The sequence below is a fragment of the Ambystoma mexicanum genome, chromosome 9 (genome assembly GCF_040938575.1).
Source record: "Ambystoma mexicanum isolate Mex_15411 chromosome 9, UKY_AmexF1_1, whole genome shotgun sequence".
NCBI lineage: Eukaryota > Metazoa > Chordata > Amphibia > Caudata > Ambystomatidae > Ambystoma > Ambystoma mexicanum.
This window is the reverse complement of record NC_090931.1, coordinates 407,457,426-407,484,586: the sequence shown is the minus strand read 5'-3', so window position 1 is coordinate 407,484,586 and position 27,161 is coordinate 407,457,426.

Below are 27,161 nucleotides of genomic sequence, written 5' to 3'. Positions count from 1 at the left end.
CCCTGCAGCAACTTATCTTCAGCTAATGACAACTCGTGCAACAACTACTAATATCTTCACCATTCAAGAGAATGAAAATAGCATATGTGTTGTTAGGAGAAAATTTCAAAGAAATGAGTTCTCAATGTCACCTTCTGGGCCCTAGCATTTAACTTTTACAACTATGTAATTCTAATTTCTACAGCACGTTCCCATATTCTACGAATACAATCATTCAACAGCAAATAATAACTTTGCAAGTTTTTATACAACCTCATTATTAACCTTGAACATCCCATTTTAGCATAGACAATGTATACTAATAGATGATGTGTCTATACAATAGATGGCGAGGCTAAATACCATCGTTCTTGTTACCGGGGGCCTGTCTCTTGAGGGAGCAAACTATGTAACAAAGTTAGGGAGGAGCCCAGGCTAACCCTCCCTTGCAAGCGTGGTGGGGTGAAATGCATATTGTTGAAATGATGATTGCAATATGAACTTGATGATACTGTAGCATAATGCCAAACTCAGAAACGTACCCAAATCGCTTTATGTCTAGTGTTTGACCCCATATTTTCATAAATGTAAATGCTCCATCCAATTGGTCCTTTCAAGGTAGTTGTTTGCAGCTATGTATCAACGAGTTCAGAAAATCCCTTTATCTGAGGCCAGATTAGTACCAGATTACAGTAGAATCTGATTTGTTCCTGTGTTTATGTCTTTTCCCTGCTGCTTAATACAAGCTTTATGAAGACCAAACCACAAGAGCAGTTTTAGATTTTCACATCAAGTCCATGTGACTCAAGGTCAGTTTGCACGGTGGAACAGATTCAAACAGGTACAGAAGGCTGAAGCAATGCTGTAGATGTGCTTCTCAACAGAAGACCAGTTATGCTATCTAGGGTGCAATTGGCAGCTTATGTTATATGGTGATCCCTTGCCTTCTCATTCATCAGAGCTGCTTGGTCAGTTAGCGATTTGTCCGACGAGTATGTCTGTAGCATGAAAGGATAAACACAAAGGGACTCATCACGGTTGGGCGGTAACGCCGGCACTATTAGCGCCAGCGTTAATAGCCCTACCGCCAAAACCCCCCGGCGCTAATAGCGCCGGATCGAGGGGTTTGACGGAACGGTTATTTTCCCTTTCCCCACTGAGCCCATTCAGGAATTCCCAATTCCCCATTGGACTCAATGGGGAATTTTCACGCTCTTACCGCCGGCGGATTTCCTGCCGGCGGTATGAGCGCCAAATTTTTCTGCGGATTTCCCCTCAGCTCAGATCTGGGGGGAAATCTGCCAAACCCGTGATTTGGCGGATCCTTAAATGCGACGGTAATAGCGCTACCGCCGCATTTAAGGGTTACTGCCAAACTCGTGATGAGGCCCAAAGTCTAATACTTTCAGGAGTGGAGTTTTAAATAGAGTGTCTTAGATTCTAGAAGAACCTGCTGGCATTCCTAAGGCCAGAGAAGGCTCTTGAGTCACAAGTGCTCTACAAAGTTTTGGTAGTATCAAGTGAGTCGAAGTAAATCTTTCATATGAGTATGGGCTTTAGGATTTCCTAGTAAAGAATACTATACTTCGGTAAGCGGGCTGATTCATTCTGTCCTAGCTTTGTTTACATTAAAGAAAACCTAACTTTCTCTCAAGTTGCACTTCCCTGCTTTGATGGTGGCTTTGACTTGTTTTATGGACTGTATCCCTTCACAATTCTCTAGTCTACTCCAGCCTTTGGGCCATGCCCATTGCGTTTCTGAAAGCAAAGTGTACTGATTGGTACAGCCCTCTGGTGTACAGAATAGTTTACTTTGTAGCCCATTGGTCTAAGCAATCTGTTAGTAACCACAGCTCATGTTGAAGGCACTTGATAACTTAGTGCTGCCAATTTATTCATGAGCTTGCTTGCTCTAATAGTGGCATGCACCTCTGTCCAGATAGCTCTAAAAGCAGCATGTGCTTCTGTCCACAGGACCAGATCTGGCAACCAAAAGACTGCCCCCTTGCTCCCGACTGACAGACGCCCACCTCTGTCCCCAATTATTTGTTCTGTTTTATATATGTGAATATGAATAATATTATATTTTATTATTTGATACCTTCTTACAATGGGCCTGCAATGCATGTTTTAGTTATGTATGTTCCTTAGTCCATGTCATGCGTTACTCTATCTCATTATCTGTCCACCCACCAACTGGCTATTCATTCCTGCATTCCCTCGATCTATTGTAAAAGCACCCCACTCTGGGTCTGACTCTGTTCCTATATTGCTTCTTATGTACATCAAATACACACAGAAATAAATATATGCATTCAAATAAATACATTATATTAACATGAATGAATCTACTGCAGGACCAATATGTGTTAGGCGATGGATTTAGGGTCAGGGGGAAAATGTATCTGTTGGTAATTTTCCAATTGCTAAAGCAGAAGCTCTTTGTTTTGGAGAAGCCAAGACAATATGTGCTGGCCATAAATGTCAGTGAGAAGCCACAGATCTCTTCTTCTGCAAAGAGCAGAGGCGTCTGTCACAAAAGAGTCTGGTGCACTGCAAAGAACGATAAATGTGCATGCAGTGTCATTGCGCATGAATCATGCACCAAAGGATGTAGATCAGGAGGAGGAGAATATTGAGGCAAAGAGCACATTCTCTCCTCCATCCCACAATACAGCATGCCCATTACTTTGCAAAACACAAAACAAATTCCTTCAATATTGAATATTTCTTTTCAAGCCATGTACAGTCACGTTAGTGGAGAGACCATGGAGAAGCTGGAGGAGACTTTGAATATTGCCAGTACTGATTAAATGCATTTGTTCAAAAGTAAATCTTTCGTTTTTCCTACATCATCATTTTAGTGGCTCTGACAACCCAACCAGAGGAACCACCCTGCCAGTCCTAGTATTGCACTCAAAATCTAGTGGTGATGCCTCATTTGATTTGGCTCCAACCGGTGGAGCAACACAACATCCTCTAGCTAGTGTAACATTACTGACTTCTTCAGTCTGATAAAATCCATCATTTAATTCAACAGTGGTTCTGCCTTCATCTACCTGCCTCTACCTAGAGTGGACCACTCTCTGAGCTCCAGTGCCACACTTGCAAATTGTAGGTTCTGCCTCAATTTATTTAGCTAGAATGACCAGCAAAGAGGCACATAACTTCCTTTACAGAGTGTTATATCCTTGACTTCTTCTGTCCAGGTTTCACCAAAATGGATACAGTGGTGTGTCAGCCTCAACCTATTTGGCTCTGGAACCCATCAGAGCCAATTTCTGGATCCAGGTAGAGCACTCATGAGCTGGAGGTTATGCCTCAATTTGTTTGCCTCTACCAACAAGCAGAGCCCCACATAGCATTTTTTGCATAGTGTTATATCTATACATTCTTCAGTCCAGGTAACTACAAAAAATGATACTGCCAACCATCTGCCTGGGTCCTGGAAGAGCAGCCACAAACTGGACGCACTGCATCAATTGATTTGGCTCTACCAACAGGTAGGACCACACATGCATTTTTCTGAACTCACCCTGTGTGGCATGCTACCACTTATTTTATTTGTCCTCTTGATGAGTCAACTAGAATAGGGTAGGTCGGTGCAGCATGAGGTGCTTCTGCATTACCTACACTATTAGCTTACCATCCAGCTCACACGGGCTGTGAGTGGCCTAAATTCCACATTGCTCTGACTCATATTTTCTGCCCAAAAGGCACCTCTGCTGAATTCCACAACCACCTCAAACAGGAGGCTGCACTGCGAGTGGTGGTAAAATATCCCTGCTAGACGATGGTGCCACTGGGTTAAGCTCTCCTTAGCCAAACATTAGGGGTCTGGAGATGGCTGGGCTAGCCCCAGGTCAGGGTCAATGGAGGTTGCTTTCTGAAGAGTGACCAGTGACAATATGGCGTGTCATCTGAAACACCCTTGCACCCAACAAAACCCTTTAAGGAGGGTGCTGCACTAGCTAATTACATAGCACTCAATGAGTGTTCTATGAATGAACACATAATGTTGACATATCATGCAATGCCTTTGCATCAAGGAGTGCCCAGGGCACTTTTTCTTGGGATCCCAAAAATATTTTGTTTTCAATTAGATGTTGATGTGCATAGTAAACTGTCTGCCACCACCTAACAGTCACATCTATGATCAGATGGGTGTTGAAGTCATGGGTTGGGATGTCTACTGACATTACTTCCGCCTCTTGATGAAAGCCTGAGCCCACCATACCCCTTCAATATGGGCAGGCAATGGTGCAGTGGCCCTTATCTCCTCCTCGTATGCCATCTGCTGGGTGGGGGGGGGGGGGGGTTCTGGCTTCCCTTCCTGGTGCTTTTCTGTCTCCTCGTGCATCATGTCGTCCTACCTCTCCACTCCAATCTTATCTTAATATGCCTATGAATCCAATGTACAAAACACATGTGCCTTTGTGTTTAATGTGCCTGAGGTACAAATGCTGAAAACACAACACATGTGACAAAGGCATACACAACTGAGAATGGTTTCCGAAGCACACACACAGTAGGACAGATCATAGCTCAGGCAAACGTCTCAAGTCCACATCTGAGGTTTCTCTACGACCCCAGATAAGGTAATCTGCTTGAAACTTGTATTCTTTAATGTTTGTGTGACACAAAGGGAATAGGGGCAAATAAAAAAGCAACTTTAAAAAAGAAAACAAAATAGGAACATTAGAGAGGGGGCCTAAGGAGCACATACGTACAGACAAAGGGGATAGGCAGAGGGATCAAGGCACTGCAAAACACCCAATTAACAAGAAACAAGTTCCACCAAACATTGCTAACATCATCAAAACGCTTTCAAAACCACAAGTTTGTGAGTCTGTCCTGGCCACTCCCGACTTTCCATCCAAACAATACCATCAAAGGGAGCAAGAAGAAAGCGGTGCCTTTAAAAGTCCCCCAAGCCTGTTTTACTATGGCTCACAACCTCTTATTGATTGGCTAGTCTAAATCTGCTCTCAAGTATTCAGACTTGGGGGTGGATGGGAATCCTGAAAGTACCTTGTCACCCGGAAAGCAGTTCAACGCGCAGGAAATCCAAAGTTAATCTCAGAGAATGGGCCAGAAACACAAAGAAAATGTCAACATTCCCAAGGGGAACATTTCAGAAATTTCAAGAACCCCTCATTGTCAATACCACTGTGCACTAGCACCTTTGGGCATATCTCATGTGCAGAATGGAATTACAATAATAAACGATTTTGAACCCAAATAACCAGGCAGACTCAAAGAATATGGCAAAGTACTATCTTATTGTCAGTTCAAATGAAGTAGGGAAATCTAGCAAGCGTAACCAAACGCAGCTTACTCACTCTCAGTTACTTTCCATTATACAAAGACTTAATACCTCAATGTGCGTCAGCTATGACATCTCATAAACAACAAATAATAAAACCTTTCGAGGGGAGGTATTGGTTAAGGGAGCATATATACCTATAAGATGTATGAGTGTTAATAACATCACTGGCTGCCTCGTATCTGTTAGGCACACCTCCAAAAACCTCTAAATACGTATAATACAGATTACAGAAAAAGAATAACAGCGGATTGGCTTCTGCAACATTGTATAGCATGCTGCTACATAGCCCTTGATGATTGCTAGGCATAATCCACTAACCTTGGACATTCAGCTCGTTAGCAGCACATAAGCAAAACTAAACCCAATTGATGGGAACACCGTCAGACCACTGCACACTTTAGTAAATTAGCCTACCATCTCTCATCAGTTAGACCATGATCCAAGGCTTCTCCTTTGTAGCTGACCTTGCTGGTTGTTCTATTCTCTGGGACTCTTAAGGGAGTGTAGGGACATTGCCATCTTCAATTGAAGCTTAAGAAATAGGCCTTTTTTCCGAGTCTTGCACCATTTATCAGTATACCACGAATATGTCCATTTCAAACTTTTATTTACTGCTAATTGATTCAATTATACTGGCTGTTATTACTCTTTTTGACCACTGGAGACATGATTGTTCCATCTCAAATGTACTTTCTGTATCCCCTTAATTGTTTAATACTTTGCACTTGCACATGTTTTCACTTTTGTATAATCTAAGAGAAATATGTCCTTTGTTCATAGCTTATCCATGTTGACTCCCTTCAAATTATTTTGTAATGTGTCATCCTCAGTCTTCAGCCAATCAAATATTCTGTGTTCCTTGGAGGAAAACTGTTTTCTTAGGGCCTCATTACGACCCTGGCGGTAAGGGGTTAACGCCAGCGTTAGCTGCGCCGACCCCTTACCGCCAATTACGAGGTCCCCTAGCGCCATGGAGCTTTTAACACCCGCTTTTAGCGGGTGTTAAAATCCATGGCGCTAAGGGACCATGGAGTTAATTACGCCACCGTAATTTACGGTGGCGTAATTAACGCCTTCCCCACTCCCATTATGCCCTATGGGGCAAAAATGGGAATGGGGAAGGGTAAATGGGGATTGGGGACTTACCGCCACGCCTAGGTCAGAATGGGGCGGTAAGTCCGCCAACCACCATGGCGTAAACATAGTTTACGCCATGGTGGTAAAGTCACGGCCCAGGCGGTAACTTACCGCCTGGGTCGTAATGAGGCCCTTAGTGTCTTTCAACCTTGCAGCCTTGGTTTGTCTCTGAGGTAGTGTTGACACAATCTGACATTCATTTTTCCTTATGGCCGCTTTACTCACGTTATAGTTTCTACTGCAGCAAGCTTCTATATATCTCATCTACCTTGCGTTTCTGCGTATACACATTAATTACTTGTGTGGTTACTTATCTTCTTTGTATATATGGTGTATTTGTCTTTCATACATGTTTCTCTTGTTACTTCAGTTACATTATCATTATTCGGTGTTTGCATATCGATTCAGTATGTCTTAGTGTCTTCTCTTCATGATGTCTCTTTACTCTGGTCTGACAACATTTAGAGCTCTTCTATGTCCAATGGTGTATGCCGACATCCTTCCTCTACATCAGTGCGAGGGTAGGGTTGTCCCAGTGCATATCGTCTCTCATAACTTTGACGCAGTATTGGGATAATACTTGGTGTCAAGCATAGAGTCTTCCTGCTATTCTTCCAGTATGACAGAGGTGAGGGGGACGGGCACTAGTGATGACATAATCTGCTTCTATACATTCCCCCCTATAGTTGAGTCCACGCCACCTCCTCAAATTTCTCCACCTTCTCTTCATACTGTGGTTTCTTCGGGATCCATATCTTTGTCACCCTCCTCAGGTGACCTGCAATCTGCATGCGTTCATACACACTCCAAGTCATATAGCAGCACTCCCCAGATGTTGGGCAGAATACCCTATGTCCTATACATTTCTTTTTATCTTTAGGGTAGTAGAACTTTATTTCTCAGGGTGGCAGGGCAATTTTCTTTATATTTTCACGGGTGGTGCTCTCATTTTGCATATGTTCACCAGTTGCATATCTTCACCAGTTTCAGCATTTATGTCGACATTGTCCAATGATGATTAGCACAATGCAGAATCCCAGCATCACCAACACTAGTATTGCACCTCATAGTTTGAAAGCATGTGCCATCCAGATCAGAATCCATGAAAACAGGGACAAGAACCACTTATCTCCTTCAGTCTCGTCTACTTCTTCTTCCATTTTTATGTGTAGGCTTGACAAAGTCAAGTTTCACCATCCACCGCGATCTGGGAAGGAGGGCAGGAGCCTCCCCTCCAACAGCTGATCCACTGCCCAATTGCTCTTCATGACCACATGGTAAGGCCTAGTGCCAGTGCGCAGCGAAGGCAAGGACCTCGTCGGCCCCTGCTGCAATTGAGTCACACAATATCTACAGGCAGACTATTCCACTGATGTCTGCTGCAAAGCCTGCCATCCCGAACCAGCGTTGCATTGATTTCCTACTTGGCGCTACACGCGGCCCCACAGAAATGGCCACTGTGTATTGAGACGCCATTCTGTTGCTTAGCAACAGGATCTACACACCGTGCCTCATGTCTCCTGGGCCCCATTGGCCAATCCAGCAATTAATCTGCCGCTGGGTGAACCGGAAGGCGAGAACCAGCAAGCCCACCTCTCAAGGCCCGACTACAATGGCCATCTGGCTGTCTGCGGCCATTTCACTGTCCACCGCAATCTCGGAAGGAGGGCAGGAGCCCTCCCTCCCCCTCCAACAGCTGATCCACTGCCCAGCCGCTCTTCATTCATGACTGCATGGTAAAGTCTAGTGCCAGTGCGCAGCGAAGGCAAGGACCTCGTCAGCCCCTGCTTCAATTGAGTCATGCAATATCTACATGCAGACTATTCCACTGATGTCTGCTGCAAAGCCTGCCATCCCAAACAAGCGTTGCATCGATTTCCTGCTCGGCGCTCCACGCGGCCCCACAGAAATGGCCGCTGTGTATTGAGACACCATTCTGTTGCTTAGCAACAGAATCTACATGCCCTGCCTCACGTCTCCTGGGCCTCATTGGCCAATCCAGCAATTAATCTGCCGCCGGGTGAACTGGAAGGCAAGGGCCGGCAAGCCCTCCTCAAGGCCTGACTACTAAGGCCATCTGGCTGTCTGCGGCTGTCCGTGGAAGGCCGCTGGGAGGGCGCATACCCGTGGGTACATCACACTAGCTACGTGTTCACTCCTCACTTAGGTTGCTTTACTGTCGCACACGGCATTCCCAGTTGCACGTACATTTTTTTGATTGACTAAATCAACAAGCTATCCGAAAACCCCACTACCAACTTAGGTGCCACTGCCTTAAATCAGCACACACTGGCTAACTATCTGCCCTGTATGCTCCTCATGCCCACGTCACACTAGTGCTGCAGCGTCTTCATACATGTGTGCTGGGTACTGAACTAACCCTCCATGCCAAGATCTCACAACGATATTTAGCAAACCAGGCCATTGCATCACAATCTTCTAAGCTAATAAACTTCAATTCACTATTTTACCTGCCCTCCTTCTGCCATACCTTCTGTATTGATCTAGCATACTGTGTCCTAGCTAACATATCCCTCATACGATTACTTCTACTGTCCCTGCATTGATTCTCATTAGCTTAACATGTATCTAGCAGTCCACATTGAATGTTATTAGCCTAGTGTGAATTTTATTAGCCCACTGTGAATGATAATAGCCTACTGTGAATTCTGTAACCCCTTCTGATTGCACTAGCTTAACATGTATCTAGCTGTCCCCATTGAATGGTACTAGTCCCCTGTGAATGTTTTTAGCCCACTGTGAATGATACCAGCCTACTGTGAACTTATCAATCCACTTCTGATTTCTATCAGTCCACTGTGATTTTAGCAGCCCCAATTATTCCAAGCTAGCCAACTGTGTTACTACCAGCACCCAATGACCTGATTTGTCAACTCTATATAACTTTGACTGTAGCCTACCGTACTTCAACGTATAAAATGCTTTTCCCCTGCTCCCACACCTGCTACAGGTATTAAGCTGCTTGCCATGCCACTCAAAGCTAACAAGACCCCTCAAGAAATCTCTAACATCCTCCCCAAAACCATCACCATTCTAGTCACCCTTGCATTCATCTTATCCACTCTCCTTCCCATCAAAACACACTCCAATACCACTAGCATATTGCCACTACCACACCGCATCTCACTTGCTCTGCCCCTCCCTACCACCATGCACACCTGCACCTTCACTCCGACACCCTCTCACACATCCACTGCCACCCCCTGCTCACTCAGCCTCAGACACTCCAGACTCACTACCCGCACACAACCACTAGACATCAGATGCCACACTATAACCACAGCATTCCGCAATCTACGCCTAGGTTCACGCTCCAACCTCCACGACACTCCACACACTGATCACACACCATCATCTAGCTGCACACCATCACTGCCAACACTGTGTGTACTCACACCCTCCACCACCACAGAAACAGCCAGCCTCCGTGCTAGCCCCAAGCACAATATTACACCTACACCTCTTCTCAAATGTGCCCTCTTAAACGTCTGCTCACTTCCGATGCATGCCCTCGAAATGTATGATCTCCTAGACTGCCTTAACCTTGACCTACTAGCCATCATGGAAACACAGCTCCATGAAGCATCAGGTCCATCCATTGCTCTGGCACTCCCACCAGGTTATACTATCCATAGGCAAGATAGACCCACATTCATAGGAGGTGGGGTAGCTCTCTCCAAAGAAACACTCTCCCTTAGACCCATCACTCACCTCTGGGACAGAAACTCTGACATACTATCTTCTAAACCTCCTCTGTCCCCCAAATGCACCATCAACATGCACATACTCTATCATCCTCCAAGCTTCCCACTGGACTTCCAGGTCCACCTCCTGCATCTTTTAAGCAACAACAGCAAAGGCTCCACTAAGACCCAACTTCTTGGTGACCTTAACCTAGGGTCCAATGACCCTAAAGATAAAGCTGCCAGCTCCCTCACCAAGGAACTTAACGAATTAGGCTTTGCACAAAACATCTCTTGCCCAACAAACACCAAAAGCTGCAACCTTAATTGGGTTGCTGACCATAACTGCCTCATCTCCATCACCTTTAACACACTGCTACCTCGGACCAATCATAACTGCATCGAGTTCACCCTACCCACCTCCTCTAAAACCAAAATCCTCACTTCTGCCCCCCTACAGTAGCAAGAAACTCCAGAAAACACAAAGAGGACGTCCTTCGCCTACACCTCAACATCCCGGCACTAGCCCCACCCTTCTCCAAAGACCCTAACACCTTAGCATACACATACAAAGAAGCGCTATCCAGAGCCATTAACGTCATAGCTCCTCTTGAACCCAAAACAGGCAAAAAAAACTCTTCACACTAACTTGCGGTTCACAGATGAACTTCAGTCCCTACGCTCCCACAAAGGGGAGGCCCACAAAAACTGGCTTTAACAAAACAGAAAGGTGATGGCTGGAAGGTTTTGAATTAATCATAACCACGGGCAAAGCTCTGGGCAACCCTCCAGACCATCGTTTTTCAGCCTGCCAAGCCATTACAGAAGGGGAAAAACCATATGCAAATCAGGCTTGGTCCTACCCCAAAAGGGGCAGTCCAGCCCGAACTGCTAGGTCACATCCCTTCTGCACGAGACCACAAGCATCCCCAGACATGTTTCAGCCTTGTTGGGCGTCATCAGTGAGGAGTAGCTTGGGTCTCTAGGCCCGGCAGACTCGGGACCCACGTCTGGGCATACCCGTCCCACTCGGGGTGACTTTAACAAAACAGAAAGGTGATGGCTGGAAGGTTTTGAATTAATCATAACCACGGGCAAAGCTCTGGGCAACCCTCCAGACCATCGTTTTTCAGCCTGCCAAGCCATTACAGAAGGGGAAAAACCATATGCAAATCAGGCTTGGTCCTACCCCGAGTGGGACGGGTATGCCCAGACGTGGGTCCCGTGCCTGCTGGGCCTAGAGACCCAAGCTACTCCTCACTGATGAGCCCCAACAAGGGCGAAACATGTTTGGGGATGCTTGTGGTCTCGTGCAGAAGGGATGTGGCCTAGCGGTTCAGGCTGGACTTCCCCTTTTGGGGTGGGGCCAAGCCTGATTTGCATATGGTCTTTCCCTTCTGTAATGGCTTGGCAGGCGAGGAACGGTGGTCTGGAGGGTTGCCCAGAGCATTGCCAGTGGTTAAGATTAATTCTAAACCTTCCAGCCATCACCTCTTTGTTTTTGCTATGTCACCCCGAGTGGGACGGGTATGCCCAGACGTGGGTCCCGTGCCTGCTGGGCCTAGAGACCCAAGCTACTCCTCACTGATGAGCCCCAACAAGGGCGAAACATGTTTGGGGATGCTTGTGGTCTCGTGCAGAAGGGATGTGGCCTAGCGGTTCAGGCTGGACTTCCCCTTTTGGGGTGGGGCCAAGCCTGATTTGCATATGGTCTTTCCCTTCTGTAATGGCTTGGCAGGCGAGGAACGGTGGTCTGGAGGGTTGCCCAGAGCATTGCCAGTGGTTAAGATTAATTCTAAACCTTCCAGCCATCACCTCTTTGTTTTTGCCACAAAAACTGGCTAGCACACCCAAGCAAGGACACAAAAAACTGCTTTAACCAAATCTCCGACTGTACAAAGATGCCATCACCAACGCCAAAGCCAATTCCTTCAATGAGCGCCTCACCAATGCTGAATCTCAATCAAAAGACATCTTTGCCATTTTCAACGAACTCATATCTCCCCCCAATACACCAGATGAGATCACTAAAGACGAAGCCTGGTGCTCTAGCATCCAAGCCACCATGATAACCAAAATAGAGCTCATTCAAAGCAAAATGAAGGGTCATCACAAAGCCCTAGCCCTCTCTCATGGGCCTAAACAACCTAACCCCTCTCCCTCACCTACCAATTTCAAACCACTCTTCACTTTCAAAGATATTTCAGAACTAGAACTCTCTAACATCCTCAAAAACTTAAAACCCTCTATGTGTAAAGGAGATATCTGTCATCTCAAACTTATAAAGGATTGCGCAGACCTCCTTGTACCACTCATAACAGCATTTATTAATGCTTCATTCAGAACTGGAATCATCCCTGCTAGCCACAAAGAAGCATGGGTACGCCCATTTCTAAAAGAAAAACACCCTCAACCCTACTCAGCACAACAACTACCAACCTATAACCACAGTGCCATTCCTGCTTAAGATCCTGGATAAAGCCACCCATTGCCAAATCCAACATTTCCTTGAAACCAACTCTATTCTTGGATCTAGACAATATGTCATGGCACTGAGACAGCACGGGTAGACCTCAAAAACGATATCATATAAATCATGGATAAAGGCAAACCTGCCCTCCTGCTACTCTTAGACCTCTCAGCAGCTTTCGATCTTGTAGATCACAACACACTCACATCACAACTTAAACACACAGATAACTTCTCCATAGAAGCTATGCAGTGGATTACATCCTTCCCCGAGGGCAGGGCAATGAAAGTTTTCTCAGACATAGCCCATGCTGCCCCTTCCACCATTCACTGTGGAGTCATGCAGGGCTTGTGCACTGCACCCACACTATACAACCTGTTTACAAAGCCCCTCTTTGACAAGGTGGATTCCTTGTGTATCGCGTATACCAACTACGCTGATGACACCTAAGTGCTCTTACCACTCTCTGGCTCATACACTAAAGATGCCTAAGCACTTCTCTCAGTATACACCACCATCCAGGCTTGGATGGCAGCCAACGGCCTGTGCTTAAATGGAGAGAAGACCGAAATCATCATTTAAGGTCTAAAAACCACACTAGCCAAGCTAGACAGTTTATACTCCAGCTTCACCATTGATAACACCATCATCCCTGTTTCCACGTCAGTAAAGACCCTAGGCATCTACCTGGATTGCACACTATCCATGTCCAGAAAGGTCAGTGCCATCACTGCCGCCTCAGCACACACCACTAAACTTATATTGCAATCAAACCTTACCTATAAAAGCACAACTACCTCTCAACAACCAGAGCCACTATTGGAGCCAAGCTGGACTATTGTAATGCCCTCCTAGCAGGTACTTTCAAACACAATCTAAACAGACTTCAAATCATGCAGAACAATGCGCTCAGAGCAGCATTAAGCCTTCCCAAAAGAGAACGCATCACCCAGACTCGACAGGCAGCCCATTGGCTTCCTGTCAAAGAACGTATCAAATTCAAAATCCTCACCCTCACCCACAAATGCTTATCATTCTGAGCTCTGGCATATCTAGCACTAACCTTAACCATACCTATCCACTCCGGACCCACCAAAACGCATTACACCAACCTTATGCACACTCCGCACATCAACAGAGCCAAAGCGGGAGGACTAGGTTTTCCATACATAGCCACCAAACACTAGAACGCCCTACCCACAGACATCAGAACAGAAAACCCTCTCTTCACTTTTCGCAAACAACTTAAAACCCTCCTCTTCATCTGACCCCTGCATGCTTATTATCTGACTGTATCTATGATTGCCACTGTTCTTTTCACTTATGTAACTAAGTAAAATTGTCTGTAACCAGAGCTACAATGCCTCTGGGCTGATGCACGCTCAACAAATGTGAATAAATAAATAAATACAAGTTGTTATTGCAACTGTCAGGGTTCCATTGTATCAAGGGCAGGTTTGCAAATACAGCATCAAGGCCCGATCTTGGCACAAACACCTCCTTTCATTGCTGTAATCAAGTCCAAGACATACCTGTTCTGGAGGGTCATCAATAGAATGGCCCTTAATCCTTCTTGAATCAGATTTAATCCTTTCATAGTTGTGTTGATTGTCTGTAGCAGCTCCCATCTGGTAATTTGTAATCACTTGGCATTCACTGCAGTCCAGGCATGAGTATGGATGTAAAAATCATTATCGTCTTGCCAAATAGTTTATGCTCATCTGGAATACTGTCATAAGATTTCATCAAATTTGCTGAGCAATAGTTCTCCCTTTTTAGCCAATGAAAGGGGAGTGACCTCTTCTTTCTCTGGTGTACATCCATTTTTGGAAAATGTTCAATCTGAAGATCTCTTTGGGGAACAACCAACAGAGGAAATTGTATGATTACTCTAGAGCATATTCCTGCCCAATTCTTAGGCAGCTGCCTCTAAGCTTTGGATCCACAGGCCCAATAGTGGTTCATCAGCATGGAAGCTACTCCATTCATTCCAGGGGCATCAATTATCTGGTTACATTCTTTATTTTCTCTACCTTTAGTCAGTCTTCTATTTCAGAAACTTATTGTGGCATTCTTCATTGGTAATATGGATACAGACCCTTCTTCATGCTTGACTCATTTTAATAATTTTGAATACTTGGTCCATGATTTCAAACATTCATCATTCACTATTTTCACAATCTTCAATGGTGCTATTACAACAAATGTGCACTGCTCGTTAGCAATCCATCTTCTTCCCATCCTGTGCTGGTTGCCACTTGTCCATATACCAACATCTGAGGTTTTTCCCAACACCCTGGTGTTTCCCAATTATCTGCACAATTCAATCTTTTTTGTTCGACCATCCTTATCTGGTCTCTAGAGATGCCACAGTGTGCGTACAAGAGCATTCTGTTCACCCAACCTGGATCTTTTTCCGTCTTCTGCGTTTTTAGACATTCTTCTTCATACAGGAATGTCTTTCTTGACCTCAATCTTAGGGTTGCCAATTTTTCTTCAAATTGCCCTCTTGTTGTACAAGCTGCTAGATGGCTGAGACACTTTGAATCATGTAAAGGTATTCTTCTTGCACCGAATGCTCTGGCTATGCTCATGACATAAGGGATGAGAGAACACATAAATCAGCTTTACTCTGACATTCTCCTCCCCACCTCCTTCAGGTGCTGATAGCACATATTATTCTTTAAATGGGAAGAATTATCAAGATATGAGTTTATATCCGCATTATCTTCTGCAGCACCTCGCTTTGCTCGAAGAATTTGTTCAGAAGCGGGGAAATAATTGTCTGTACCTTTGCTAAGGATAACTATGGAAATATAATCACTTAATATTTAATCTGCATTATTAAGAATCAACTGTCAAAATGCTGTAATAAGGAGGAAGAAAAGACAGATCACAAAACCCTCAATGAAATATACGCAGTAATACAAGCGTGGATGGCACACCATGGACTTTGTCTCAATGACGAAAAAACTGAGTTGATTATCCTTGGTACTCATGCTAAACTAAAACAACTAAATACTGCTTTAAAATTGTTCACTATTGATGGTATCCCCATCCCTGTCTCTAATAATACTAAACCCCTTGGTATCTACCTCGATGCCACATTATCCTTCACCAAACAAACCAATGCAGTAGCGTCTTCAGCCGCCTACACATGTAAACTTATTACTGCATGTAGGCCGTTTATCTCCACTCCCAACTGCATTACTCTTGCTTTAACGTTAGTCTTGTCCGAAGTAGATTATTGTAATGCCCTCTACTTAGGCACTAGCCACAAAAATATTCACAAACTACAAGTAACGCAAAATAACGCCATTAGGGCAGCCCTCAACATCCCTAAGAAGTTGCATATCTCTGAGTCTAGACGTAATCTGCATTGGCTCCCTATAGAGCACAGAATATCCCTCAAAGCTCTTGCCCTTACCCACAAAGCCAGGGCTAACCTCGCACCATCCTACATCTCTAACCAACTTACCCCACACACATCTACAAGACCAATTAGAACAGCTCAAGTTAACACTATGGGCCTCATTACGACCCAGGCGGTAAGTTACCGCCTGGGCCGTGACTTTACCACCATGGCGTAAACTACGTTTACGCCATGGTGGTTGGCGGACTTACCGCCCCATTCCGAGGTCGGCGGGGCGGTAAGTCCCCAATCCCCATTTACCCTTCCCCATTCCCATTTTTGCCACATAGGGCATAATGGGAGTGGGGAAGGCGTTAATTACGCCACCGTAAATTACGGTGGCGTAATTAACAACATGGTCCCTTAGCGCCATGGATTTTAACACCTGCTAAAAGCAGGTGTTAAAAGCGCCATGGCGCTAAGGGACCTCGTAGTTGGCGGTAAGGGGTCGGCGCAGCTAACGCTGGCGTTAACCCCTTACCGCCAGGGTCGTAATGAGGCCCTATGTCTATACCAAGATCCAAACTCCATAACTCGGGAGGAGTTAGTTTCCCTGTACAAGCCTCAAAGCTATGGAACACTCTACCTGTTCCAATCAGGTCTGTAACCTCCTTCAACCTATTTAAATGCAACACCAAACGTTGGCTTCATGACCTGGACACATTGGCAGCTTAACATCTTAGAGCTTAGATTTACTGCCTACCCACTGTACATATCATAAATAATATTACTATCTGTCTCACCTTCGGCCCACCACCTTAATTGCAACAGGTATGCTTGTACCTGTAATACCAATGTATGTATTTATTTGTAAATGCAACTATTGTAACTGTTGCCTACTTCTTGCTAATGTAACTGTACTCTTATGTAACATGATCAAAAAACGTACGCGCCTGTATGCCCCTGTGCCTGGTTGCGCTTTATAAATAAACCAAATACAAATACAAATGCAAATACTGTACAAAATGACAATATAAGCATCTATCCACATTAATGTATTGGTCATCTCGCTGGCATTGTATTTCATGCATTCTGAAACATTCTCATTCTCTTTTTTCTTAATGTATATATTTAGATCAACTTTATGAATTATTCCTTCTTACAGCAAAAAATACAGAATAATAAGGCTGTTTTTAGGATTCCCAAGAAATGTAACAGCATCCATATGTCATCTTACTTAATCTGGGTGAGACCAAAAAATATAGGTAAACACAGCATACAGAAATGTGTTCAACATTACAGTTATGGGTAACATGAAATGTTATATGTATATGCTTTGTTGCTTTGTTTCTTGGCACATTGATCCTTTTTCCTAACTATATTTGTTCTGGAACTGCTGCTATGTTCACTTAGCTTTGAACTTGGGAATGACTGAAAAGTTCAGAAATGTTCTTTATTATGATACATATTTGGTTTTTCCCTTGGCAGCTGATCTTGTTGTCATCCCTGGAACTTCTTCTCTTGCTTCACTGTCATCGGTGTCAGAGGGTTATGTGTTTCTCCTTTGTAGAACTTAACATCATTCAGATGCAGCCAAGCTCTTCTGTTTTTTAATTTAACTGCTGTAGGTTTGACCTCTTCTACTATGTATGGTCCTTCAAAACGGATCTTATTCCAAGTGCACACCCAACTGTGTGCTAGCTCCTGGTCCCTTCAGTAGAAACTAGGATTTTTAACAATTTGATCAGATCTCTGTTTCTGGCTGTCTTCTTCAATCTTCTTCGACCCTTCCTTCTGATGTGTGATCTGTTGAGAAATAAAAGAAACACTAGCAGTCATATTTGTTAAATATGTATCTCATCATCTAAAGCTTTTGCCTTTGCTACACTGTGGGCATCAGTTTCTATTTGAGTGTGAGGAGCAAGGGGTATTCTCTTGCGATGTCCAGTCACCAACTCATGAGGAGTCATGTGGTCAACTGAAAGAGGCTGGTTTCTCAATGCGAGCAAATCAAGGGGCAGACAGTGCAGCCAACCCTTTTTCAGAGTTATAGGACTTCACACACACACACACACACACACACACACATGCACAAGGCATTTGGCAGCGAATGTGGCATTGGCATGCGTGCATGGACCGGCCTTGATCCATCTGGAAAAAGGACAAACTACTACTTACATGTACCTGTATGCGTTACATACTTGTAACATATCCACATAATCTATATGTAGATGCTGAAAAGGACCATTAGGCCTTGAGATTGATCATCTCACTGTTCTTAAGGTGTGTCCTGGTGTGAACCTCTGTCATACAATACAGTTTGTAATAAACTCTGCCACATGTTCTAATACATTTGGCGAGTACCAGTATTCTGCAATCTTAGCAGCAAGACTCTCTCTTGTTGTGTGTGCAGGATAATGAAGCTGCTTCAGCTCCACCTTTAATAATGGTAGAGGCATAGCTGGCTTTCCAGTGCTATCTTGTCTCCATATAGCTCATTGGGGGATAAAGAACACCCCTGTTTTTTCTACAAATTCTGTTCTTCCCGTGGGGCTCAACCTTGTAGTTCAATTAACTGTTCAATTGATAACATGTTAAAGCCTTCTTTCATCAGCATGACCTGGTGTGACAATTGCTCAACACTCTCTATCGCTAAACCAGAAATGTTTGGGAAATATGCTGCCCTTTTGGCTTCAACATCTGTGGCTTTGTTACTGCAAGAAATGTAATCTGTCCTTTTAGTATGGGCTGCACCTTTCGTGAGTGTGATAGCCAATGGAAGCTTTAGTAATTTAATAAGCTTATCCAATAGCGCTGCATGTTGCATTGGTGAGCCATCTGCATGGAGGTAACCCCTCATTTTCCAACATGACAATCCTGTGTGTACAGTTGACATCACATAGGTGGAGTCACAGTACACTGTCACTTCCTCGTCCTCAATTCTCTGAAGTGTGGCGATGAGGGCCACTAATTCTACATTATGTGCTAAACAATGTGAAGGCAATCTTGCACTTGTCACTACTTCAAATTCACCATTCATTTTTAGCCTCACTACTGCGTCCCAGTTTGCCTTTCTCCAGTCATTTGATACATTTTTGAAGAACCATCAATAAAGAGAATTTCCTCTCCATCAGAGGGCATTTTCTCTAACATGGGGAATATCCTCATAATACTCAGTACAGGGTGCACAGTCATGCACATAGTCTTCTTTCCCTACCAATTCTGCTAGAAATGTCGCTGGATTCATCATATCCTGATGATCTTTGTGTAGACAATGTACTTTGAGGTTTCTCTAAATAGGGAGTGCTTGACAAATAACATTGTTGAGAACCCCATTGTAATACTTGAAGACTTTTCAATAGCAAAAGTGGCAGCAGCTAAAGCTGTTCACAAAGGTAATGTCCTTTCATTACTGGATCTAAAATCCCACTGTAGTAAACTAATGGTTTGTGTCCATGTCCTAAAGTTGTTTTCTGTATAAGGACTGCTGCCATTACCTGTCAATTTGAATGTGAAAACAAATAAAACTCTTAATTATAATCTGGAATTCCTAGCACAGGGGCTGTGCAAAATGCTCCTGTTAATTCTTAAAACCCCTCAGTCATTTCCTCTGTCCATTTTATCTTGTTCTTGCCCACCTTTACTTCCTTAACTATTTTTAAAAGTGGCCGAATATATGGTACTGTAATCAGAAACCTTGGTCCTACAGTAATTACATAGGCCTAGAAATTGTTGCAGTTTCCTTACTGCCTCTGGTTCAGGAGTCTTCTGAATTGCCTCTGATCTGTCAGGTTTTACTTTTCTCCCATTTTAAGAGATTAACTCTCCTATGTACAGGACTTCTTCTTGACAATTATATACCTTCTCCTTGTCTACCTTATATCCTTTTTCTGCTGGTATGGTCATGAGTTGAACGGAGTCTTGTCTACATCTTTCTTCTGTCTCACTGCACACTAATCTATTATCTACATACTGAATTATTGTACTGTCAAGTTGCACATTACCTAGGTCCATCTGGAGGACCCTATTGAAGAATGAGAGGGCCTCAAGGCACCCGTGTGGAAGTTTAGCATGTTTTAGGTGCGGGTTTTTATACAAAAAATAGTTTAAATCTTGTGAGTCCTCATGAAAGGGTAATGGAGAAGAGCATGTTCTTTAAATCTATTACTGTAACATATTTAGCTGTGGCTACACTATTGCATAATATCATAGCTGGATTTGCAACTAAAGGAAATTCTACTTTGACAATATTATTAAAAGGAAGGAGACCCTGAATAAATCTCCACGATTCTCCTTTTGGTAAATTCATCACAGGGTACATAGCAGTGTTAAATGAAGATTCTCATGACACCAATATGCCTTGCTGATTTAAAGCAAGAATGGTTTCAAATATACCTTCATACGCTTATCTGGACATTGGCTACTGCTTTGCTCATGGCAAGATAGCTCCAGGATTGAGCTTTATTTTAACTGCTCCTACTCCACTCAATAGACCTACATCATAAAGACTACTGGTCCATAGGATGCTTGGCACTTTTTCTAAGTCTTTCTGAAAAAAATACAGTTTATTTTTCACTAATGCCATTCTTTTTGGTATTTCTATGTTCTCTATTTTAATCCATTAGGTGAAACCTCTCTTCATCTGTCAAGTCTGTCAATCTATATCCTTCGCATAGAGCTATTGCTGCTCTCCATCCTCTTCTCTCATCATCTGTTCCATAAACAACCAACCTTCCTTCTCTTACTGCTGCTGCTTCCAACTCTATGGGAATTACCTGTCCGCCGTCACCCTCCATAGGTATTTCTGGTCTAAACAAAAATCTATTAGATATTCTTAACAGTTTACCTACTATTCTGGGAAACCATGTTAACAGAACAGTTACTCCATACAAAAATACGTCTGGGTCTAGGGGAACACTTCATAATGCCTTTTTGATTTCAAATGCCAATATGTTCTCTCTTTTTCATTTAAAAGATGTATTTCTGGAGTTGAACGCACAATCCATTTGTCAGCAAAAGATACAGTCATATTTAGTTTTGTCATTAAATCATGTCCCAATATGTTAACTGGTATCTGTTGAGAAAGTAATAGTAGCAAAGATACATCATGTTCTCCTAGAGAAATTGGTAACTCATCAGTAAAAGGAACTAAACTAGAGAATCCCTGTACATTAATGGCAATGCCAGACATTGGGTATTTTCCCTCTGAAACACAGGAATGAGTTGATCTAGTGTCTACACAAAATGAAAATGTCTTGCCTCCTTTCATTACCCTGACTCTTGGTTTTCTTGGGGGTCAGGTGTACCTGTGAATGGATTTCCTCCTACCACGGTCATACTCCCTGTCCTGGGCATGTATGCTTGAGCATTCATATTCCATTGTGGTGCTATTGCTGGCTGGGTCTGTACTTGCTGTGTTTGTAGAGACGCCTGCTGTATTCGTCCTTGTCGAATTTGCACTTGTGCTGGACTTTGCTGTGCTTGCTGTATTTGCAGCACATGTGTCTGATTCTGTGTGTGATTTCGGGCATAATACTCTTGTCGTTCTGTATTATACTGTGCAAATAGCCCATTCCCCCCTCTTGCAGCCTGTCAGTTCTGCTGCATGCCCCCTCGATTTCTACATGTTTGTGATATGTGTCCAATTCTCCCACAATTTCAACATTGCTGCAAGTGTCCTCCATTGAAAACTCCTTCTACTTTGGAGTTCGGAAATCCCCCTCATCCTCCTCTAGGCCCATTCCCTCTGCCTTGTGGTCAAAATGATTTCCACCTTGATCTGTAGGATGCCATATATTACTTTACAACCCTGACTGTGTTCTTTGTGTTAGCACACCTAAGCTAATTGTCAAATAACTCCCTCTGTAGCAATCTTTGACATTTATTTCTGAACTGACTTTGCTTCCTCTTGCTTTCTACCCTCTGCTTTCTTCTTGTTTTTCTCTTGCAACAGTCGACAATGATGTTCCATAGTCAACTGTATTTCTGGCCATGGCTTCGCCTCCATTCCTACCAGTTTCTTCATCTGCCATTGCACTGGCTCTGGCAGACCCTGACATAAAATATGATGAAATAATGCAACTGTTTTGTGCCATGGTTCCCTTGTCTCCAGATGCCAATGTTCCTGCATCTCTTGAATAAAGGCAACAGGATCTTAATCCTCACACATTTCCCTTGTCATAATCGCACCCATGTCTGATGTGTCGGGGTACTGTACTCTAAGGGCTCTCCATACATCTAATCTGCAATTATTAAATGGCACTCCATCATATGTTGTGTTTTGTGCAGTTACACTCGCATACACAGCTCGTTTCCAAATGTCATCAGCTCTCTCGTCTAAAAGGCCTTTTACATCACCCACTGCTAATGTAATTCCTGCTGTCATTCTTTCTAACTCATCAATCCATGTTCCTGCACCCACCGTCAAACTAGGCAATTTACATGTCAAGTTATCTTCTTTATCCATTTGTGGCCATGGTATATATTCTGGTTGTCCTCCCCCTTTCTCTAATAATGGGAATTGTGTATACTTTCACACACAATCATACCCACCTATACTTCTCATTGTCCAGGTGGGACTAATTTCACCCATCTGTCTTCTTCCTGGCAGCGATCTTAGTTTGCTCACAGATGTCAGTTATATATCCCCTTGCACTGCACGATTGTGCTGATGGTCATTCAGAATATGGTGGCATTTCCGGTGTTTTATCCTTAGGGTCTTCTAGGTATGACCATTTTACCCTTTAGTCTATGCTCCAGTCTATCAAAAAACCACATGCACCCTCTCTCTGTGCTTGTTCATTTTGTTCCCTTTCTTCATCTGACCTCATTATACCCCAGCTCATATGACTATCATCCCTTTCCTCGTCTTCAAGATCTAACCCACTCAAGGACAGTGCTCTATGGTGGTCTGTCCTACCCTCATCCAATCTACTTCCTCTTCCTTCTAATAGAGATCCTTCGATACTCCCGTGGCTTTTGTAACCGTCCCTATCCCTCATTTGCCGATATAGACCCCCAACCCTTTTCCCTGTCCCTTCTGCCTCATGTTCATCAGCCCATGCCATTATTCTTGGTATTCCATGAAACTCCCTATGAGACTGTTGTGACCCTATCTCTTCTTCCCCCATTCTCGTGTTTCAACTGGCACTATGCGTCTGTTGAAAAGATATTCTATTTTGTTATCATTTTGTTCCCTGCTCCTTCTCATTTCTTCTTCCCTTTTCTTCATCTCCCTTTTCTCTTCTTCCTCTTGACTTCTTTGCAACCTGCATTCTTTCAGTCTCTGGGCTTCTTTTTTCACCACGTTTCTTCTCCTCTCTTCTATGTTTCTCTTTCTTTTTTTCCTCATACTTTCTTCATTCATACTTTTGCTTCCTCTCTTTTTCCTACTCCTCTTTACATGCTCTTTCTTGTTCTTTTTCTTTCTCTTCCTGTTCTTCTCTTTCTTCCCTTTCTCTAACACCATCAACGCCATTTCCGTCTAGCTTGATTATTATCTGGCCTCCCATCCATCCATTCTGCACTATGGTCCCTTCCTTGGCTATGTACTTTCCCTCTCTTTGTCTCTTAGCTTCCTCTTCTATTTCTATCTGTCAATCTTTTTGCATGTCACACTCCTTATGTTCATCGCATGTGAACATATATTTACATTCCTAATTCTTACTTTCTTCCATGCTGTGTTCACTATTATAAGTGGGATTTGCGTATATTGGATTAACATACCCCGGCACTGCCTTTAATTCCTTAAGAGGATACATTCCCTGTTTATCTCATGTTGTGTTATTTTCTTTAGCAGGAGAAAGAAGAGCTGAGGGCATTAAGTCCAATTTTTTATGCTGATTAAGCATCCACTCCTTCTCAGGTGTATCTTCTTTCTCACGTTGATACATATTCAATAGTTCAGTAATAGATAACTTTTTTTGTAACTTCTTCCCCATATATGCAGGATGCAAATACGTTGTCATGTGTCACAATACCATTCTTGATAATGATCCTTCTTGAGGTCACACCATAAGTGTTTTATTATTCATGCCCTTTACCCATTCAGCATAACATTTCTTAAGTTTAGGTGTGTATCCTGGTAGTGTACTGCATAGATATAAAAGGGGAGTATCCCCCATTATGACAAGTCAAATTTGACTGCCAATACTTACCAGGTTCTTAAAGCACTCACAACACAAAAATCAATTTGGGCAAGCACTATCAATCGCTGCCCTTTATTTAAAAAAAGACCAATATTTTAACCAATTTGAAAGTCTCTACAATATTGTTTCTCATTATTTCTTTGTTAATAATTGTATCAATTCTTACTGGTCTGTTGTTTTATTATTGCCACTGCAAGAACTTTTTTTAATGTATTATTTTTTCTCAACTTTTATCCTTTTCAAATTAACGTCAATTGCTTGATGTTAAAGGCCTGATAATCAATTCATTTTATAACTATTGTTTTGTATTTCTTAGTTTATACACTACAAAAGTTTTTCACTAACATATTTAACGCCAAAAAATTGCACTTTCCTTTTTCTGTGATCACCTTCCTTTTCTTTTCTCTTAGTAAATGTATCTCATCTCAATATTTACCTCATTGGAGTTTAACACACATTCTACTTATTGGCACTTGCATCAGGATTCCCTGTCATATACTCTGCTGAGAGTTTATTGCTTGCTCTTCCTCCTCCTTGGGACCAGGAATCAAGGTATCTCTCTGTCTCTTTAAATATAAATCCTGGTACTATATTGTCTACACGTATACTATAGCTCCTCACATTTATTTGCCACTTTCAATGTTCTGCTTACATACGTTGCACAGCTCGAGTCCCTCTGCATCGTCTCTTCCCCAATCAACCAGTTCGCCTTCAGTCCGCGGGGCACCTGCAGGGAATGGACAGGAATTTCGTCAAAGGGGCACCTGCTGAGCGATTCTTTCTACATGTGTGATATGTTCTACGCTCTCCAAAGGAAACTCTGCAATCTTCTGGCTAATGGTGAATGTCATCAAGTGTCCGAGAGTCTAGATCTGGGCCAATAACCCAAATGTCAATGGATCAAAACCATCCTCTGAACCAAAATGTGCTCTAGCACCTTTGGGCATATCTCATGCACAGAATGAAATTACCACAACAACCTATATCGGACCCAAATAACTGGAGAGACTGAAAGAATATGGCAAAGTACTACTTTATTGTCAGCTCAAATAAAGTAGGGACATCTAGCAAGCATAACAAGTCACAGCTTACTCATTCTCGGTTACTTTTCCATAATACAAAGACTTTATACATGAATGTGTGTCAGCTATGACCTACGTGGCAAATAATACAACATATTGAGGGGAGGGATTGGTTAAGAGAACACGTGTACCTATAGTATGTAACATCACTGGCTGCCTCTTATACATTAGACACACCTCAAACTTCCTCTAAATGCTTATAATGCAGATTATAGAGAAACAGTAAAAGCGGACTGGCCTCTGCAACATTATATAGCATGCCGCTACATAACCCCTTAATATTGTTTGGTCTACTCTCCTAACCTTGGACAGTCGGTTCGTTAGCAGCATGTAAGCAAAAAGAAATCGAGGTGCGAGGAACAACGTCAGACCACTGCCCACTTTGGTCAATTAGCCTACCATATCCCATTAGTGAGACCATGAGCCAAGCTTCTCCTTTGTAGCTGACCTTGCTGGCTGTTATCTTCTCTGGGACTTTTAAGGGAGTCTAGGTACATCACTATCTTCAATTGAAGCTTAATGACTAGGCCTCATTTTTGAGTCTTGCACCATCTGTCAGTATAGCACATATGTGTCAATTTTGACCTTTTATTTACTTCTATTTGATTCAATTATACTGGGTGTTATTACTCCTTTCAGCCTCTGGAGACCTGGTTGTTCCATCTCAAATGAACTTTCTGTATCCTTAATGGTTTAATACTTGGCTCTTGAAATTTTTTTTCGCTTCTGACTAATCTGAGAGAAATATGTCCTTCATCCATGGTTTATCCATGTTCACTCCCTTTGTACCTTTCAATTATTTCTTGATGCCTCATCCCCAATCTTCAGCAAAACAAATATTCTTTGTTACTTGCAGAAAAACTGTTTCCTCAGCATCGTTCAACCTTGCAGCCTTGGTTTGTCTGTGAGGTAGTATTGACATGATCCAATGTCCATCTTTTCATCATGGCCGCTTTCCTCACGTTATAGTTTCTACTCCAGCAAGCTTCTCTATATCTCATCTACCTTACGTTTTTGCGTATATTCATTCATTACTCATCTAGTTACTTATGTTCTTTGGATATATTGTTTCTTCATCTCTGCTTATATTTTTCTCTTGTTACTTCAGTCACATTATCATTCTTTAATTATTCACCTGTCATTTCAGTACGTCATTGTATAATCTCTTCATGACGTCACTTTGCTCTGGTCTGATTTCATTTGCAGCTCTTCTATGTCCGATGTGTATGCCGGCATCCTTCCACCACATCAGTGCAAGGGTACATTTGATGCAGTTGTCTGAGTGCATAATGTCTCTCATATCTTTGATGCGGTATTGGGATAATTCGTGGTGTCATGCATAGAGTCTTCCTGCTAGTCGTCCAGTATGACGGAGGTGAGGGGGCAGACACTAGAGATGACATCATCTGCTTCTCTACACCAATATGAAGACAATTATGAAAGGGTTAGGTATTTAGTATGTTACAGATTTGCAAAAGGAACCCACTGCTCTCTGATCACATACTACTGAGCTTATGTCTGATCATCTCACCTACTTGTGCCCATGGGGCTTTGATGTCTTACAAACTTGGTCTACACCTGTCTCAAGAGAACATTTCCCATACTCCCATCCTTGTGAGGCTACAAAAAAGGTAGCAGGCACCCCTCTCTCAAAAGAACACGGCATGATAACCTGTTCAGTGGTTATTAACCACGTTGAGAGTTTGCAGCCATCTGATCTTTGCTCACTGTACCTTTCACAGATGGGAAATATCCATTTGCATATCATCTTTGTCCCGCCCACATGGGCAGTCCAGCACCAAAATGCTATGGCAATTCCATTCTGAACACGAGTACCAACAGCAAACCCATACACGTGTTTCAACCTTGTTGGGTCTCATCAGTGAGGTGAAGCTGTGCCTCTCTGAGCACAGTGAGAAGGGAGTCCACATCTGGTTGCCCCCAGGCTACTTAGGGTGACC